This window comes from Sapajus apella, unplaced genomic scaffold (genome assembly GCF_009761245.1).
Source record: "Sapajus apella isolate SASKATOON/1434 unplaced genomic scaffold, GSC_monkey_1.0 scaffold61, whole genome shotgun sequence".
Lineage (NCBI taxonomy): Eukaryota > Metazoa > Chordata > Mammalia > Primates > Cebidae > Sapajus > Sapajus apella.
Genome location: NW_022437001.1, coordinates 10,860,726 through 10,879,080, shown reverse-complemented (window position 1 = coordinate 10,879,080; position 18,355 = coordinate 10,860,726).

The window sequence follows — 18,355 nt, the reverse complement described above, 5'->3', positions numbered from 1 at the left end:
TGGTACGTTAAGTTTTGCTCCTGCCATAATGTTAGTTATTACTTAGTTGCTTTGCAGTCTTAATTATGTAATTGTTCTTATATGACCTGTGAGTTTTATATTTTCATGTGTTTTTGTGATTATAAGAGTCATCCTTTTGTTTCCATGTTTAGAACTCCTTTGAGCATTTCTTGCAGGACCAATCTAGTGGTGACAAATTCTTAGTGTTTGCATATGTAAAAAAAGACTTTATTTCTCCTTAATTAATGAAGATTAGTAAAACAGGATACAAAATTCTTGGTGGTCATTTGTTTTTTTGTTTTTTTGTTTTTGTTTTATATATGTATTTTTTATTTCGTTTTAGATTTTGGGGTACATGTGAAGAATATGCAAGATTGTTGCATAGGTGCATACATGACAGTGTGGTTTGCTGCCTTCCTCCCCATCACCTATATCTGGCATTTCTTCCCATGTTATCCCTCCCCAACTCCCCACCCCCTACTGTCCTTCTCCTAGGTCCCCCCCACAGACCTCAGTGTGTGATGCTTCCCTCCTTGTGTCCATGTGTTCTCATTGTTCAACACCTGCCTATGAGTGAGAACATGTGGTATTTGATTTTCTGTTCTTGTGACAGTTTGCTGAGAATGATGGTTTCTAGATTCATCCATGCCCTACAAAGGACACCAACTCAGCACATTTTATGGCTGCAGAGTATTCCATGGTGTATATGTACCATATTTTCTTAATCCAGTCAATCATCGATGGAGATTTGGGTTGGTTCCACATCTTTCTTATTGTGAACAGTCCTGCAATAAACATATGTGTGCATGTGTCTTTATAGTAGAATGATTTATAGTTCTTTGGGTATATACCCAGTAATGGGATTGCTGGGTCAAATGGTATTTTTGGTTCTATATCCTTGAGGAATCAGTACACTGTCTTCCACAATGGTTGAACTAATTTACACTCCCAGTAACAGTGTAGAAGTGTTCCTATTTCTCCACATTCTTTCCAGTATCTGTTGTTTCCTGATATTTTAATAATTGCCATTCTAAATGATGTGAGATGGCATCTCATTGTGATTTTGATTTGCATTTCTCTAATGACCACTGATGATGAGCTTTTATTCTTATGTTTGTTGGTCATGTAAATGTCTTCTTTTGAGAAATATCTGTTCATACACTTTTCCCACTCTTTGATGGAATTGTTTGTTTTTCACTTATGAATTTAAGTTTTTTTGTAGATTTTGGATATTAGCCCTTTGTCAGATGGATAGATTGAAAAAAAAAAAAAAAAAAAAAAAAACTCCCATTCTGTAGTTTGCCTGTTCACTCTGATAATAGTTTTTGTTTCTTTGTTTGTTTGTTTGTTTTCCCACCAAACAGAAGCTCTTTAGTATAATTAGATCCCATTTGTCTATTTTGGCTTTGGTTACCATTGCTTTTGATGTTTTAATCATGAAGTCTTTGCCCATGCCTATGTCCTGAATAGTATCGCCTAGGTTTTCTTCTAGGGTTGTTACGGTTTTAGGTCTTACATTTAAATCTTTAATCCATTTTTAGTTAACTTCGGTATAACATGAAAGAAAGGGGTCTAGTTTCTGTTTTCTGCATGTGGCTACCCAGTTTTCTTAACACCATTTATTAAATAGAAAATTCTTTCCCCATTGCTTGTTTTTGTCAGGTTTGTCAAAGATCAGATGGTTGTAGATGTGTAGGCTATTTCTGAGGCCTCTGTTCTGTTCCATTGGTCTATATATCTATTTTAGTACCAGTACCATGATGTTTTGGTTTCTGCAGACTTGTAGTATAGTTTAAAGTCAGGTAGTGTGATGCCTTAGCTTTATTATTTTTGCTTAGGATTGTCTTGGTTATGCAGGCTCTTTTTTGGTTTCAAATAAAATTTAAAGTAGTTTTTTTTTTTTTTTTAATTCTGTATAGAAAGTCAATGGTAGCTTGATGGGGATAGCATTGAATCTATAAATTACTTTGGGCAGTATGGCCAATTTCAGAATACTGATTCTTTGTATTCATGAGCATGGAATGTTTTTCCAAGTATTTGTGTCTGCTCTTATTTTCTTGAGGAGTGGATTGTAGTTTTCCTTGAAGAGATCCTTCACATTTCTTCTAAGTTGTGTTCCCAGTTATTTTATTCTCTTTGTAGCATTTGTGAATGGGAATTCACTTGGAATTTGGCTCTCTGTTTGTCTAAAATTGGTGTCTAAAAATGACAGGAATGCTTGTCATTTTGGCAAGTTGATTTTGTATCCTGAGGCTTTGCTGAAGTTGCTTATGAACTTAAGGAGGTTTTGGGCTGAGAGGATGAGGTTTTCTAAATATACAATCATGTCATCTGCAAATAGAGACAATTTGACTTCATGTCTTCCTATTTGAATACTTTTTCTTTCATTCTCTTTCACAATTGCTTTGGCCAGAACTTTCCATACTATGTTGAATAGGAGTGATGAGAGAGGGCATCCTTGTCTTGTGCCAAGTTTCAAACGGAATGCTTCTAATTTTTGCCCATTCAGTATGATATTGGCTGTGGGTTTGTCAAAAATAGCTCTTATTATTTTGAGATATGTTTTGTCAATACCTAGTTTGTTGAGAGTTTTTAGCGTGAAGGGCTGTTGAATTTTGTTGAAGGCATTCTCTGCATCTATTGAGATAATCGTATGGTTTTTATCCTTGGTTCTGTTTATGTGATGAATTATGTTTATACATTTGCGTATGTTGAACCAGCCTTGCCTCCTAGGGATGAAGTCAACTTGATCACAGAGAATTAACTTTATGTTGTGCTGCTAGATTTGGTTTGCCAGCATTTTATTGAGCATTTTCCCATTAATGTTTATCTGGGGCATTGGCCTGAAAATTTCTTTGTTTGTTATGTCTTTGCCAGGTTTTGGTATCAGGATCACGTTGGCCTCATAAAATGAGTTAGGTAGGGGTCTCTCTTTTTCTATTGTTTGGAATAGTTTCATAATAAATGGTACCAGATCCTCTTTGTGCCTCTCATACAATTGGGCTGTAAATCCATCTGGTCCTGAGCTTTTTTTGGTTCGTAGGCATTAATTACTGCCTCAATGTTAGAACTTGTTATTGGTCTATTCATGGATTTGACTTCTTCCTGGGTTAGTCTTGGGAGGGTGTATGTGTTCAGTAATTTTTCCATTTCTTCTAGATTTTCTAGTTTATTTGCATAGAGGTGTTCATAGTATTCTCTAATGGTAGTTTGTATTTCTCTGGGATCAGTGGTGATAACCCCTTTAACATTTTTATTATGTCTATTTGATTCTTCTCTCTTCTCTTCTTTATTAGTTTGGCTAACAGTCTATCTATTTTGTGAATTTTTTCAAAAAAACCATCTCCTGGATTCATTGGTTTTTTGAAGGGTTCTTTGTGTCTCTATGTCCTTCAGTTCCGCTCTGATCTTAGTTATCTTTTGTCTTTTACTACTTTTGAATTTGTTTGCTCTGGCCTCTCTAGCGCTTTTAATTGTGATGTTAGGCTTCGATTTTAGATTTTTCTTGCTTTCTTCTGTTGGTATTTAGTGCTGTAAATTTCCCTCTAAACACTGCATTAGCTGTGTCCCAAGGATTCTCGTACATTGTGGCTTTGTTCTTACTGATTTCAAAAAACTTATTTATTTCTGCCTAAATTTTGTTATTAATCTAGTAGTCATCCAGTCACAGGTTGTTCAGTTTTCATGCCGTCTTGCAGTTTTTAGTCAGTTTCTTAATCCTAAGTTCTAATTTGACTGTACTGTGATCTGAGAAACTGTTTGCTATGATTTCTGTTCTTTTGCATTTGCTGAGGAGTGTTTTACTTCCAGTTATGTGGTCAGTTTTAGAGCAAGTGTGATGTGATGCTGAGAAGAATGTATACTGTGTTGATTTGGTGTGAATAGGTTCGCTTGGTCCAGAGCTAAGTTCAAGTCCTGAATATCCTTGTTAATTTTCTGTCTCATTAATCTGCCTAATACTGACAATTCAGTGTTAAAGTCTCCCATGATTATTGTGTGGGGATCTAAATCTCTTTGTAGGCCTCTAAGAACTTGCTTTATGAATCTGGATGCTCCTGTATTAGGTTACGTATAATTTTAGGATAGTTAGCTCTTCTTTTTGCATTAATCCCTTTACCATTATGTTGCCCTTCTTTGTCTTTTTGGATCTTTGTTGGTTTCAAATCTGTTTTATCAGAGACTAGGATTGCAACCCCTGCTATTTTGTTGCTTTGCATTTGCTTGGTAAATATTCCTCCATCCTTTTATTTTGAGCCTATATATATCTTTGCACTTGAGATGGGTCTCCTGAATACAACACACCAATGGGTCTTGAGTCTTCATTCAATTTGCCAATCTGTGTCTTTTAATTGGGACATTTAGCTTGTTTACATGTAATATTAACATTTTTATGTGTTTATTTGATTCTGTCCTTATGATGCTAGTTGATTATTTTGCTCATTAGTTGATGCAGTTTCTTCACAGTGTCAATGGTCTTTACCATTTGGTATGTTTTTACAGTGGCTAGTAATGGTTGTTCCTTTCCATATTTAGCGCTTCCTTTAGGAACTCTTGTAAGGCAGGCCTGATGGTGATGAAATCTCTGAGCAGTTGCTTGCCTGTAAAAAATTTTATTTCCCCTTTTCTTATGAAGCTTAGTTTGGCTGGATATGAAATTCTGAGTTGAAAACTCTTTTCTTTTTTTCTTTTTTTTTCTAAAGATAACCAACCCATTTTTTATATTTTACATTATTCCATTTAAAAATTCAATTCTATATTCATCTTTTTCAGCAATCATTTTTGGGTCAAAGCTAAGCACACTGAAATACTTATCCAAGCCATTGGTTATATTTTTATACTTGCCCATCCAAAAATTCTTTTCTCTAAGAATGTTGAATATTGGCCCCCACTCTCTTCTGGCTTGAAGGGTTTCTGCAGAGAGATCCACTGTTAGTCTCTTAGGTTTCCCTTTGTGGGTAACCAGACCTTCCTCTCTGGGTCCTCTTAACATTTTTTCCTTCATTTCAACCCTGGTGAATCTGAGGATTATGTGTCTTGGGGGTCGCTCTTCTCGAGGAGTATCTTTGTGGTGTTCTCTGTATTTCCTGAATTTGAACATTGGCCTGTCTTGCCAGGCTGGGGAAGTTCTCCTGGATAATATCCTGAAGAGTGTTTTCCGACTTGGTCCCATTCTCCTTGCCACTTTCAGGTACACCAATCAAATGTCTTTTTACATAATCCCAAATTTCTTGGAGGCTTTGTTCATCTTTTTTTAATCTTTTTTCTCTAACCTTGCCTTCATGCTTTATTTTATTAAGTTGATCTTCAACATATAATATCCTTTCTTCTGCTTGATCAATTTGGCTATTGATATTTATATATGCTTCGCAAAGTTCCCATGCTGTGTTTTTCAGCTCCATCGGGTCATCTATGTTCTTCTCTAAACTGGTTATTTCAGTTAACAATTCCTCTAACATATTTTCAAGTTTCTTAGGTTCCTTGCACTGGGTTAGAACATGCTCCTTTTGTTCAGAGGAGTTTGTCACTACCCACCTTCTTTACCCTACCTTTGTCAATTTGTCAAAATCATTCTTCATCCAGTTTTGTTCCCTTGCTGGCAAGAAGTTGTGATCCTTTGGAAGAGAAGGAGCATTCTGGTTTTTGAAAACTTCAGCTTTTTGCACTGGTTTTTCCACATCTTCATGGATTTATCTACCTTTGGTCTCTGAATTTGGTGACTTTTGGATGGGGTTTTTGTGTGGACGTCCTTGTTGTTGATGTTGATGTTATTCCTGTTTGTTAGTTTTCCTTCTAACAGTCAGGTTCCTCTGCTGCAGTTCTGCTGGGGTTTTCTGGAGGTCCACTCCACAGGCCCTGTTTGCCAGGGTATCATCACTGAAGGCTACAGAATAGCAAAAATTGCTGCTTGTTTCTTCCTCTGGAAGATTTCTCCCAGGGGAACACCCTCCAGATGCCAGCCAGAACTCTTCTGTATGAGGTGTCTGTCAACCCCTGCTAGGAGGTGCCTCCTTATCAGGAGGCACAGGGGTCAGGGACCCACTTGAGGAGGCATTCTGTCCCTTAGCAGAGCTTGAGTGCTGTGCTGGGAGATCTGCTGCTCTCTTTAGAGCTGGCAGGCAGAAATGTTTAAGTCTGCTGAAGATGAGCCCACAGGTGTCCCTTCCCCCAGGTGCTGTGTCCTAGGGAGATGAGAGTTTTATCTATAAGTCCCTGACTGGTGCTGCTGCCTTTCTTTCAGAGATGCCCTTCTCAGAGAGGAGGAATCTAGAGAGGCTTTCTGTCTACAGTGGCTTTGCCTAGCTGTGGTGGGCTCTGTCCAGTCTGAATTTCCTGGCAGCTTTGTTTACACTGTGACAGGAAAACCACCTGCTCAAGCCTCAGTAATGGCAGATGCTCTTCTCCACACCAAGCCAGAGCTTCCCAGGTCGACTTTAGACTGCTGTGCTGGCAGTGAGAATTTCAAGCCAGTGGATCTTAACTTTCTGGGCTCTGTAGGGATGGGATCCGCTGAGCTAGACCACTTGTCTTCCTGGCTTCAGCTCCCTTTCCAGGGGAGTGAACAGTTCTGTCTTGCTGGCATTCCAGGAGCCACTGAGGTATTAAAAAACTCCTTCAGCTAGCTGGGTGTCTTCCCAAATGGCCACCCAGTTTTGTACTTGAACCTCAGGGCCCTAGTGGTTTAGGCACCCGAGGGAATCTCCCAGCCTGGGGGGTTGCAAAGACTATGGGAAAAACATAGTATCTGGGCTGGAATGCACCATCCCTTATGGCATAGTCTCTTATGATTCCCTTGGCTAGGGGAGGGAGTTCCCCAAGCGCTTGCACTTCCCAGGTGAGGCAATTCTTCACCCTGCTTCTGCTCACCCTCCATGGGCTATACCCACCGTCTAACCAGTCCCAATGAGATGAGCCACATACGTTAGTTGGAAATGCAGAAATCACCTGCCTTCTGTGTTGATCTTGGAGCTTCAGACCGGAGTTGCTCCTATTTGACCATTTTGCCAGTCACCCAGTTCTAGGTTCTTTCAGTGGCAAAGGCTCTGTATGAGTTCCTTGATTATATATGACCTTTGTATAGTGACTTTCTCAGATGCCAGGTGTAGTAACAATGTACTGGGTATGTAAGCAGGCTCATTATGTCCTGTGATATCAGCATTGCAGAGATATCAGGAAGCTTATCTCATTTGCCAGTGTTGGTCTTCTGAGATGGATACAGCTTGATCTTTGTTTGCTATGAGACGATTTCTCTTGCCTCAGGCAATGGGCTATTATGTAGAATGTACAGTGGTCTGAGCTCCCTGCTCAGTCCTGGAGTGGAGAAAGCTATACAAGCCCAAGCTGGACAGGCCCACCTGTATGTCCCCCAAAGTCATGCATAAGTACTAGCTTTGGAGGAAATTCAGGAGGCAACCACCATGGACCAAGATACGGGGACGGGTGTAGAGGAAAGAAACCTCCATTGCCCCAAATTCTCTGCCCAGGACGAGAGGGTGTTCTTTACTCTTAATCCAGAAAAATGGGTATCTCAAATGCCTGGAGATTTGTCCAGGCATGGAACACAAGGGGTGACACTGCATCAAGATGTCTGTACCTGATGGGACGGGAAGCTTAGGCTCCTAATCCAAACAAGAAGTTGCACCAAATGCCTGAAAATAAGCCCTGGAGTGGAGCAAAGAGGGCACCACCACATCAAGATATTTTCACAAGAAGAGAGAGTTGCTCAGACTCCTAAACTGTGTGAGGACATGCTGGATGCCTGGAATTATGCCTAGACATGGAGCAGAGAGGGTGCTCATCTCCCAATATCTCTGCACAGGAAGTCGGGGGCAACGCAGACTCCTAATCTGAGTAGGAAGGTTAAAAAAAACCAGAAATATGCCCCTCAGTGAAAAGCAGAATAACAGTTGTGGAGTGGGCTAACTGCTGCTGCTGCAACATTTTTGCACAGCAAGGGAGGGGAAGCTCAGGCCCCTATTCCAGGTGAGTAGGTGTGCCTAGTGTCTGGAAATGTTCCCAGGCATGGTGCAGAGGGGGTGCTTCTGCAGTAAGTTCTTTACAAAGAAATGTCAGAAGAATTTGGACCAGAGTGACTCCATCTTGAATAGGGGCTGGTTAAAATAAATCTGAGGCCTCCCGGGCTACATTCCCAGGAGGTTTGATATTTTTAGTCACAAAATGAGATAGAAGGTCAGAAAAACTGGTGTCACAAGATACAGTTATAAAGACCCTGCTGATAAAGCAGAATTCACTTAAGAAGCTGGCTAAAACCCACCAAAATCAAGATGGTGATGAAAGTGACCTGTGGTTGTCCTCACTGCTCATTATATGCTAACGATAATCCATTAGCATATTAAAAAATACTCCCACCAGTGATATGACATAAGGGTCATGGCAATCAATATCCAAAAGTTACCCTAGGGAGTCTAGAAAGGAGAGGAACCCTCAGTTCCAGATAATCCTTGCCCTTTTTCTGGAAAATTTATGAATAGTCCACCCCTTGATTAGCATATGATCCAGAAATAACCATAAAAATAGTCAACCGGCAGCCCTTAGGGCTGCTCTGCTTATGAAGCAGCCGTCCTTTTGTTTTCTTTGCTTTCAATCTACTATGTGGACTCACCACAATTTTTTTCTTACATGAGATCCTAGAATCCTCTTAGGGTCTAGATTGAGACCCCTTTTGTGTAACAGGTAGAGAAGCGTTGCCCACATTCCCCAGATGAGCAGGAGTGGGGTCCACCTTTCTTCCACTCAGAATTAATGGGACACAGTTCGCTGACTGACCAGGGGAGCAGGCTGGGGCACCCAGTAATGACACATATAGAATGGAACCGGGTCGCAAAGCTGTCCTTGGCTGCAAGTTTTTTCATCCAGGAGAAACTGTGGCTTATGCATGTCTCCTGCTTCAGTCCCATGATGGGAAATATTCCAATTCCAACATTCACTGACAGGGCACGCTCCACATTTCCCCCTCAATTCTGGCTGTGGGGTCCCATCTCCTGTTCTTGAGTGAGTGAGGACAGAGACTAAAATGCCTGTGGCAGCTGCTGCCATTAATTACTGAAGAATGATTGACTTTATGAGCCTGGGTCAAAAATGGTGTCCTCTCAGTCAAAATATCTGCATACCTGCTGTCTTTTCCTCTCTGTGTCTCCCAGTCTTTCAACAAGTTAGTTCCAGGGGTTGGGAAAAATGATGGCCTGGTTTTCATAGATTATAATAGAAAAGTGAATCATAGAGGGTGACTCTGCCTCTTTCACGTGCTGAGACTTCACTCACTTTTATGCCAGATGCCATCATACAGCCTGCTTATAAACCTTCTCTTCCCCTTGGGTGAATTCCCATATCCTTTCTTGAATAAAAGCTTAAAGTGTAAATTTTTCGTTTTGCTATTTGTAAGTGAATGAGGCACAATAAAAGCCTTTAATCCACCAGCTTCGGAGAAAAATGCAGGGCAAAAGTTTACAATTTTAACTATGTCTAACATATCAGTACTTTTCTTTTATGGATGGTACCTTGGCTACTACACCTAAAAAGTCAATGCAAAACTCAAGATCACCTATATTTTCTCTTATGCTATTTCCTAAGAATTTATTGTTTTGCATTTTACTTATAGGTCTATGTATTTTTGTGTGTTAATTTTGGGAAAGGTGCAAGGTCCATGTCTAGATTCTTTTTTTTTTTTTTCCTATAGGTGGATGTCCAGGTTTTTCAACACCATTTGCTGAAAAGACAATCCTTTCTCCATTGAACTTCCTTTTACCATTTGTTAAAGGTCAGTTGACTACATATGTATGGGTCTATTTCTGTGCTTTCTACTCTGTTCCACTGACCTATGTGTTTATTGTTTCTCAGTATCACACTGCATCTTTTACTGTAACCAGTAGTAACACAAATGATTTTGACAAAAGTGCAAAAGTAATTCAACAAATTAGCAAGTGGTACTGGAGCAATTGGACATACATAGGCAAAAATCTATTCATTCATCTAAGTTTCACACCTTGTACAGATATTAACTCAAGTGGATAAAAGATTTAAATGTAACAACAAAAATCTTTTAAAAAACATGGAGGAATTGGGATCTAGGCTGAGGCAAAGAGGTTTTAGACATCAAAAGTAAGATATGTAAAATTAAAAAGTGATCAACTTTACTTATCAAAATTAGAAAACTTTGCTCTGTAAAAAATATTTTTAAGGAGATGGAAATACAAGCCATAGACTGGGTGAAAATGTCTGGCAATTACATATCTGACAAAGAATTAGTACTGAGATACTGTATACCTAAGTATATACATATCACAATTTAACTATGAAAAATCAAATAATTAAGTTAAAAATGGGCAAAAATCATGATGAGACATTTCGCCAAGGAAAAATAGATGAGAACTTAGCTCTTGAAAAGCTGCTTTTTATTAACCACTAGTAAAATGCAAATTCAGACCAATGATATCTCATTAAAAACAGTGAAATATCACTAAACACCTAACAGAATGACTTAAATAGCAAGCAGGGACAATACCAAGTGCTTGTGATGACATGAAGAAACTAGATCACTTACACACCACAGAATGTAAAATGACAGAGTAATGCTGAGAAAATATTTGGTGCAAGAGGTTTAGCTTTCACCCTATCTTGGTTTTCAACATGCCTTCCTCACTGAGCTTGATCATTTCTAGCTAACTTAAAATGAGAGAAATGATACTTTTCCTTTCACTTGAACATAGATGTCTTTGCAGTATTATTTATTGGCTTAATTTCAATATTGTTGTGTCTCAGGAAATAGGCAGGTCCAAGGAGAGGGAGAGAAATGAGGGAATGGCTGATTGGTGGGAAAGTCAGAACACACACATTTATTGATTAGGTTTACTATACTATATGGATACAATTTTTGGTACCTCAAAACAATTACAATAGTAGCATCAAAAATCACTGATTACAGATCACCATGACAGATAAAATAAGAATGAAAGGGTTTAAAATATTGTAAGAATTACTAAAATGTGACAGAGGCAAGAAGTAAGCACTTACTGTTAGGAAGTAAGCGCTTATAGACTTGCTTGATGTAGGGTTGCCATAAACCTTCAATTAAAAAAAAAAAAGCAGTATCTGCAAAGCAAAGTAAAGCACAATAAAAAAGATCTATCTGTATAAAGAATAAAAAGCTTAGTTTAAAAAATCTTGGAGCAATATTGCGTATTAAGATGTGCAAAGGAAAATAAAGCAATCTCAGGAAGCCCCAAACCTCTTATGTGAAAGGAAAGGAGGCTAAGTCTTGCAGTACCCTTTTCCAAATAAATATCTGTTACTAATATTATGTCGCAGCCAGATCTCTATGTAGAGGTAAAAGGCCTCCGGCTTCTGCTGAAGGACTGCCTCCACAGATCTTTCATAAGTAAATGTTTTGCTGGCTTTTCATAAACCATGACATGCCAATTATAACCTTTAAGAGTTAATTTTATCTCCTAAAACTCTACACTGATACTGTCATTACAAGTTGATCTTCTCAGGTAAAGAATAAAGTCCAGACTCATTTCCCCCAGCTATCCAGAGGTATCTGCATAATTGGTTCTTCCTTTACTCCTTTTTTTGTTTTCATACAGTCACTTTGTCTTATGTAAAATGTAGATTTACTGGGCGCTAATTAAAGTCCCACAGAATGTAAGTATTTACCTAACCACCTGTTCTGCATTCCTTCCCCCCTCCAACTTTAAGAGAAGATATAAATACTAAATTTTTTGAAAACCTCTTTGGAGAAACAACCACACATGTGTCTGTGGCTTGTTTTTTTTTTCCCAGTTGTACCATAAGCAGGTTTAATAAACCTCAGTGATTAAGAGTAATGCCTCAGTCATCATTTTAGCATCAGATGCCATCATAGATCAAGGTTCCTACAAAAAAAAAAAAAAATGTCAAACCATAGAGATAGCTGGCTTTCTTTCCGAAGCTCAGTCCTTGAACACCTAAAGTAGAGAAACAAAAAAACAACAAAAAAATGCAGAAAATAATTTAAAAACTCTTGGAGTGACAGGCTTTATTTTGAACCATTGTGCTGGGAAGCAGCTTTTCCCTGAAGAAGGAAATAACCAGGTGAGGCCATGGAAGACAACATATAAAGGAACTGTTTAAAGTTCTGCTTTTGCTTCTCCCCTGACACTGCCTCAGGACAAACAGTGCCTGACCTTTGCACCAGCTGCTACTCAAAACTCTAGTCCAGTTATCATTAGAAGTAAATTCATGCCTGATAAGAAGTAGCTATGAAGATGAGACTTAAAAAAATTACTTTCAAGCAGATATTTCCAGTGCCTCCCTATTCAAATTCTCCAAGGACTGGCAAATTATAATTTAAAGAGGCTCTCCTAATAAACTTCTACAAAAACAGAAATATTTAGGAGAATTAGGAGTGTTTTCATTGTTCTGCTTATCTTTTGGTCTCTGGGGCTCTCTTCCCCAGAGCTCATCCAGCTCCTTCATCCCAGGAGTTGATTGGGGCTCACTGGGCTGGAGACTGCTTTCCTTCTACATCCACTGCCTGACAGTGTAGCCAGTATTCTCACAGGATATGAGCTCACAGACTAAAATAATAAGACTTTGAAGAGTTCAAATATTTCAAAAGAAATTAAACATGCTACATTAAAGATTCTATTAGAGCACAGGTACTAGGACAAAAGGACCGAGAATATAAAATTAGCAAAATTAACATATGAAAAGGGATAAGGGAAAATATTAGGAATATGAAAAAGGTACAAAAGTTTTTTTTTTTTTATAAATCAAGCTATATTAGTAATGAAAAATAAAATAACTGAAACAGACAAACTTCAAAGAATTTTTAAAAAATATGAAAGGTCTCAGACTGAACAATCCATAATAGGTCAAAGAAGAGCATTAAGGAAAAGCACATACCTATTTGTTATCTCTGGTAAATCTGTATAGATCTGTAGCAATCTCAATTTTTCCCTCTGCAGAAAAAAAAAAAAAAAAAAAAAATCAACCAAGGGGCATAAGGCAGTGTGAGAGACTTAGGTAAGTTTTAGAATAGGAATGAACGTTGATTAAAAGGCTTTAGAGCAGGAATGAAAGGAAGTAAAGCACAGTTGGAAGAGGGCCAAGCAGGCAACTTGAGAAATCAAGTGTGCGGTTTAACCTTTTGAAATGGGGTTTTTACATTGGCATGTGTACTAGCCCATTTTCACAGTGCTATAAAAACAAAACAAAACAAAAAACTACCTCAGATGGGGTAATTTATAAAGAAAAAAGGCTTAATTGATTTGCAGTTCCACATGTCTTGGAGGCCTCAGAAAACATGCAATTATAGTAGAAGGTGATGGGGATGCAAGGCATGTCTTACATGGCTGCAGGAGTGAGGCAGAAAGTGCCACACAGTTTCAAACATGATCTGATGAGAACTTACTCACTGTCGCTAGCACAGAAAGGGGGAAGTCCATCCCCATGATTCAATCATTTCCTATGAGACCCCTTCACAGACACATGGGGATTACAGTTCAAGATGAGATTTGGGTGGGGACACAGAGCCAGACCATATCATTTCACCCCTGGCCTCTTCCAAATCTCATGTCCTTCTCACATTTCAAAACACAATCACACCTTCACAACAGTCCCTCAAAGTCTTAACTCATTCCAACACTAACCCAAAAGTCCAAGTCCAAATTCTCATCTGAGATAAGGCAAATTCCTTCCCTCTATAAGCCTGTAAAATTAAAATCAAGTGAGTTATTTCCAAGATACAATGAGGGTACAAGCATTGGATAAATCCTCCAATTCCAAGGAAGAAATTGGCCAAAACAAATGGGCCACAGGTGCCATGCTAGTGTGAAACCCAGTGGGGCATTCATTAAATCTTAAAGCTCTAAAATTATCTCCTTTGACTCCATGCCCTAAATCATGTTTCTGAAGTTCAGTGTTCCACAGTTCTCTATGACAGGGTCACCAGTCTCTTTGCTAAAGCATAGCAAAAGTGACCTTACTGTAGTTCGCAATAAGTTTGTTGTCTCCATCTGAGACCATCTCAGCCTGGATTTCATTGCTCATATCACTATTAGCATTTTGGTCAAAACTATTTTCAAATCTCTAGAAAGTTTCAAACTTTCCCACATCTTCCTGTCTTCTTCCCAGACTTCTAAACTGTTCCAACGTCTGCCTATTGCCCAGTTCCAAAGTCACTTCCACAGTTTCAGATATCTTCATAGAAGTGCCCCACTCCTGGTACCAATTTTCTGTGTTTGTCTGTTTTCAAATTGCTGTAAAGAACTACGTAATACTGGGTAGTTTTCTTTATTTGTCTGTTTTCAAATTGCTGTAAAGAACTACCTAAGACTGGGTAATTTATAAAGAAAAGAGCTTTAGTTGACTTACATCTCTGCATGACTGAAGAGACAGGAAACTCATAATCATGGAGGAAGACAAAAGGAAAGAAAGGCATGTCTTACATGGCAGCAGAAGAGAGGGAGGACAAAGAAAGCCAAACACATTTAAACCATCATGTCTCTTGAGAACTCACTCACTATCATAAGAACAGCAAGACGGAAGTCTGCCCCACCATGGTTCAATCACCCCCCACCAGGCCCCTCCCCAGACATGCTGGGATTATAATTCAAGATGAGATTTGAACAGTGGCATAAATCTAAACCATATCAGCATGCTTTGGGGTCTTGTATTCCTTATCTCTGTATTCTTTCACTGGGGTGGGCTGTCTGTATGTACAGTAGTCTGCTGGCACTTGAGAAAGGAGTATGCACAGTGTGTTTATTGGAGTTGTATCCATTCTCACATGAGGCATTCTTTCCTTAACAGTCAAATGTCCCTAGGTCGTATGCCAGTTAAACTCTACCATTTTTTCTCTCTTAATGCACATGCTTGAGGACACTTGCCCAACTCCCAACTTCTGAGATCTTATTGGAAAGCTGGTGATCACCAGTTTCAGGTGTTTCTGTTTATTGGGAGACTGTTTTTCCCTGGCACTAGTTGTGACCAGTTATTATATTAGAGAGACAGTTAACAACTGCCTGACCATCACCTGATGGTTGCCTGATATTCTTGGTGTGGGGTGTGGAGGGGGATGGGGGAATCCCTCTCCTACTCTGCTCATGTCTGACTAGCTACCTGCTATAACATATCCACACTAAAATGGTATGTTTGAATATTGAAACAAAGGGAAAATTTTAAAAGCTTACAGAAACACATGAAACATTGCATATAAAAGAACAAGAATTGGATTGATGGCACTTTTAATATAAAATGGAAATGAGAAGATAATAAAATACAAGTATTGATAGAGAGTAGAGACCAGAATGTTATAAATAGACAAACTCTTGGTATTTACTATCAATAGTCTTTATTTTAATCCTGAATTTAAACATGAGTTCCCTGGAGTAGTGATCAAAGTTATTATTTAAAGCAATAATGGTACTTATTTCCCTGTGCCCCATACTCCACAAGTTATGTGATGAGAACCAGATATCACACTGTAGATATGAAGATTTATACTTCAGGAGATGAACACAAATTCTAAATTTGGAAATTTGTTTGGATTAGCTAATCAACTGACACCTTCTCTTCTAAGAGAGGGAGAAAAATCTAATATCCACAATGTAAACAACTTCTTGAGAAGAGAAATGAAATCTCCTGGGTTCTTAATCTTTTGACTGTAAGAAAGTATCTCTAGGAAGAAGACATCATTTCAACTTATAATCCTGAAAATTTCTCCATGGTTCTGGGTTTTAACTCTCTTTCAAACCTGAACATTTACCTTCAAGCAGGTAAATCTACCCAGAGTTCTTTCACAATATATTCAGTCATCATTTAGCTCTCAAGATTTCCCCTTTAACCTAGGTATCTGTTTTCTTCACTCAAAAAGCCCTAACTATACACATGAAAATGACAATTGTCATTCAAATACAGGGAGGTGATGAAATATTCTCAGACTTCCAATGCCACAGACATTTGCCAGACTAAAACCTATTCTGAAAACAGTTTTAGAAAAAGTACATAGGTTTTTAAAAATCCAGGTAATATTCTAAGATATATATGAAAAACAAGAATCAAAACTTGTTAAAATTATGTCACTTAAAATTTTTTTCTAATCAGAGAAAAAGAGGCAATAAAATTATAATAACCAAGAAATGAAAGATTAGATGAAGAAGAGTGGAAGGTGGTGCATATGAACCAAAATATGTGAGAATTGGCTAAAATTTTTACCATTTAAAACAACTATAAGTTAATGGATAAAGAAATGAAATAATAAAGACAAAGCATCAGCACATACAAAGTATGAGATTTAAGGTAAATAAAAAGACATAGACAAATGCCAAAAGAAAGATTATAGGACTAATTTAATATCTGATAAAATGGGTGTGAACATTTTAAAGTACAGAAACCACCTCTGACATAGTTGACTACATCTTGCTTGTAACCTCTAAGCTTGATCCTTCCTGACCATAGGACAAGCTAATCTTAGGATGAATTTAGTTTATAGTTTAACCTTAAAGCAAGGATGATGGTTGCCCTTCCCAAAACTAAACCTTTGTAAAACAAACTAAAAGCCACAAGATTAGAATTATGAGAGAGGCATCAATGCTGCTAAAATGTAAGCATAGTTAAATGATAACAAGCCATTTTCCCAGAGGTCATACAATTCGTAACTTCCTCAGATGGTTCTATAGCTGCTATCACTAATGTGGAAGCTAAGATTGGTTGTTGGAGAGGATTTTGCAGATGTTTGTCTTCTGGGAACTGCACGTGGAACTATGACTCATGATTTAACCACCCCTCTGGTCCCCTACCCACAGATAGATTTAGCACATGAGTACCATTTTTCACACACTTATGATGACATCCCCAATCAGTGGGCAGTACCCAATCCCTCATCTCTTGCCCACAAAACTGTTCTTCAAAAACCCTAATCTCTGGCTCTTTGGGGAGACTAATTTGAGTGATAACTACATCATTTTTGTGTCTGGGCTTGTGTCTATTAAATTCTTTCATTACTGCAATGCCATGGTCTCAGTGAATTTTTTTATTCTTTCTATACATCAGGCAGGAAGAACCCATCAAGCAGTTATAGTACTTATTAAAGATGAAGTATCATTATCTCATGAAAAATGTTTCAACAAAGTAAGATATAACAATTTTAAACACCTATGTACCTAATTTTAAAATGCACTTCATTTATTTATGTTTATTTATTTATTTATTTTTCAGAGACAGTGTCTCACTCTGTCACCCAGGCTATAGTGCAGTGACACAATCTCAGCTCACTGAAACCTCCACCTCCCAGATTCAAGTGATTCTCCTGCCTCAGCCTCCCGAGTGTCTGGGATTACAGGTAAGCACCACCACTCCTGGCTAATTTTTGAATTTTTAGTAGAGATGGGGTTTAGCTATGTTGGCCAGGCTGGTCTCGATCTCCCGACTTCAAGCGATGTGCCCACATTGGCCTCCAAAAGTCTTAAGGTTACAGGCAAGAGCCACCTTGCAGGGAGAAAATAAATCCACCATCATGGATTTCAACATACCACAATTGATAGGTCAAGCACACAAAATAATAAAAAAAAAATGCTAATCTGAACACAATTAACAAATTTAAACTAGTGCATATATGTAGAATTTTACAGCCAATAATCAAAGAATGTATATTTTTCTCAAGCATATATGAAAGATAAATTATGATATTTTATCATAAAGGAAATAAGACAAGACATTTCAAAAGTACCATAGATACTATATAACCTTGATATCTAATGACAATACAACTGTCTGAAGTAATTTCTTTTTAAGATTTAAAATATTTTCTGTATATTTGCAAATTTGAAACAAAGCCCTGTTGAAGAACTAATGGTATAATGAAGGAAAAAGATAAATAAATAATTTCTAGAATTATAGAACGATAAAGGATAAGAAAACCTTACAAAAAAAACCTAAGGGATATGGCCAATATGGTCTCCAGTGGTCCTTTGAGAGAGATTTATAGTCTTAAATATTGATACCAGAAAAGAAATACCTTTAAAATAAATTGTGCTAATTTGTATTTTAGAAAATGAATAATTCAGTGAACCCCCCAACACAAAGAAAATGACAAAAATAATAAAAATAAGAATTGTGATTAATGCAATAAAAAGGTGATGTTTTTAACTAGAATATGATTATAAAAAGCAAACATATCAAATAGAATTAAGCAATCATCTAGAGCAGAGAACTGAAAGAGATTTTTGCTTAACCTTTCTCATCCTCAGAAAAATTAATTCAATTTTCCCCTTCTCCTTCATGTCACTGTCACTCTCTGCTTTAAACTATAGGATCTGTTGCCATACAAAAGGTAAGTATCATTCTATGACAAAGAGTG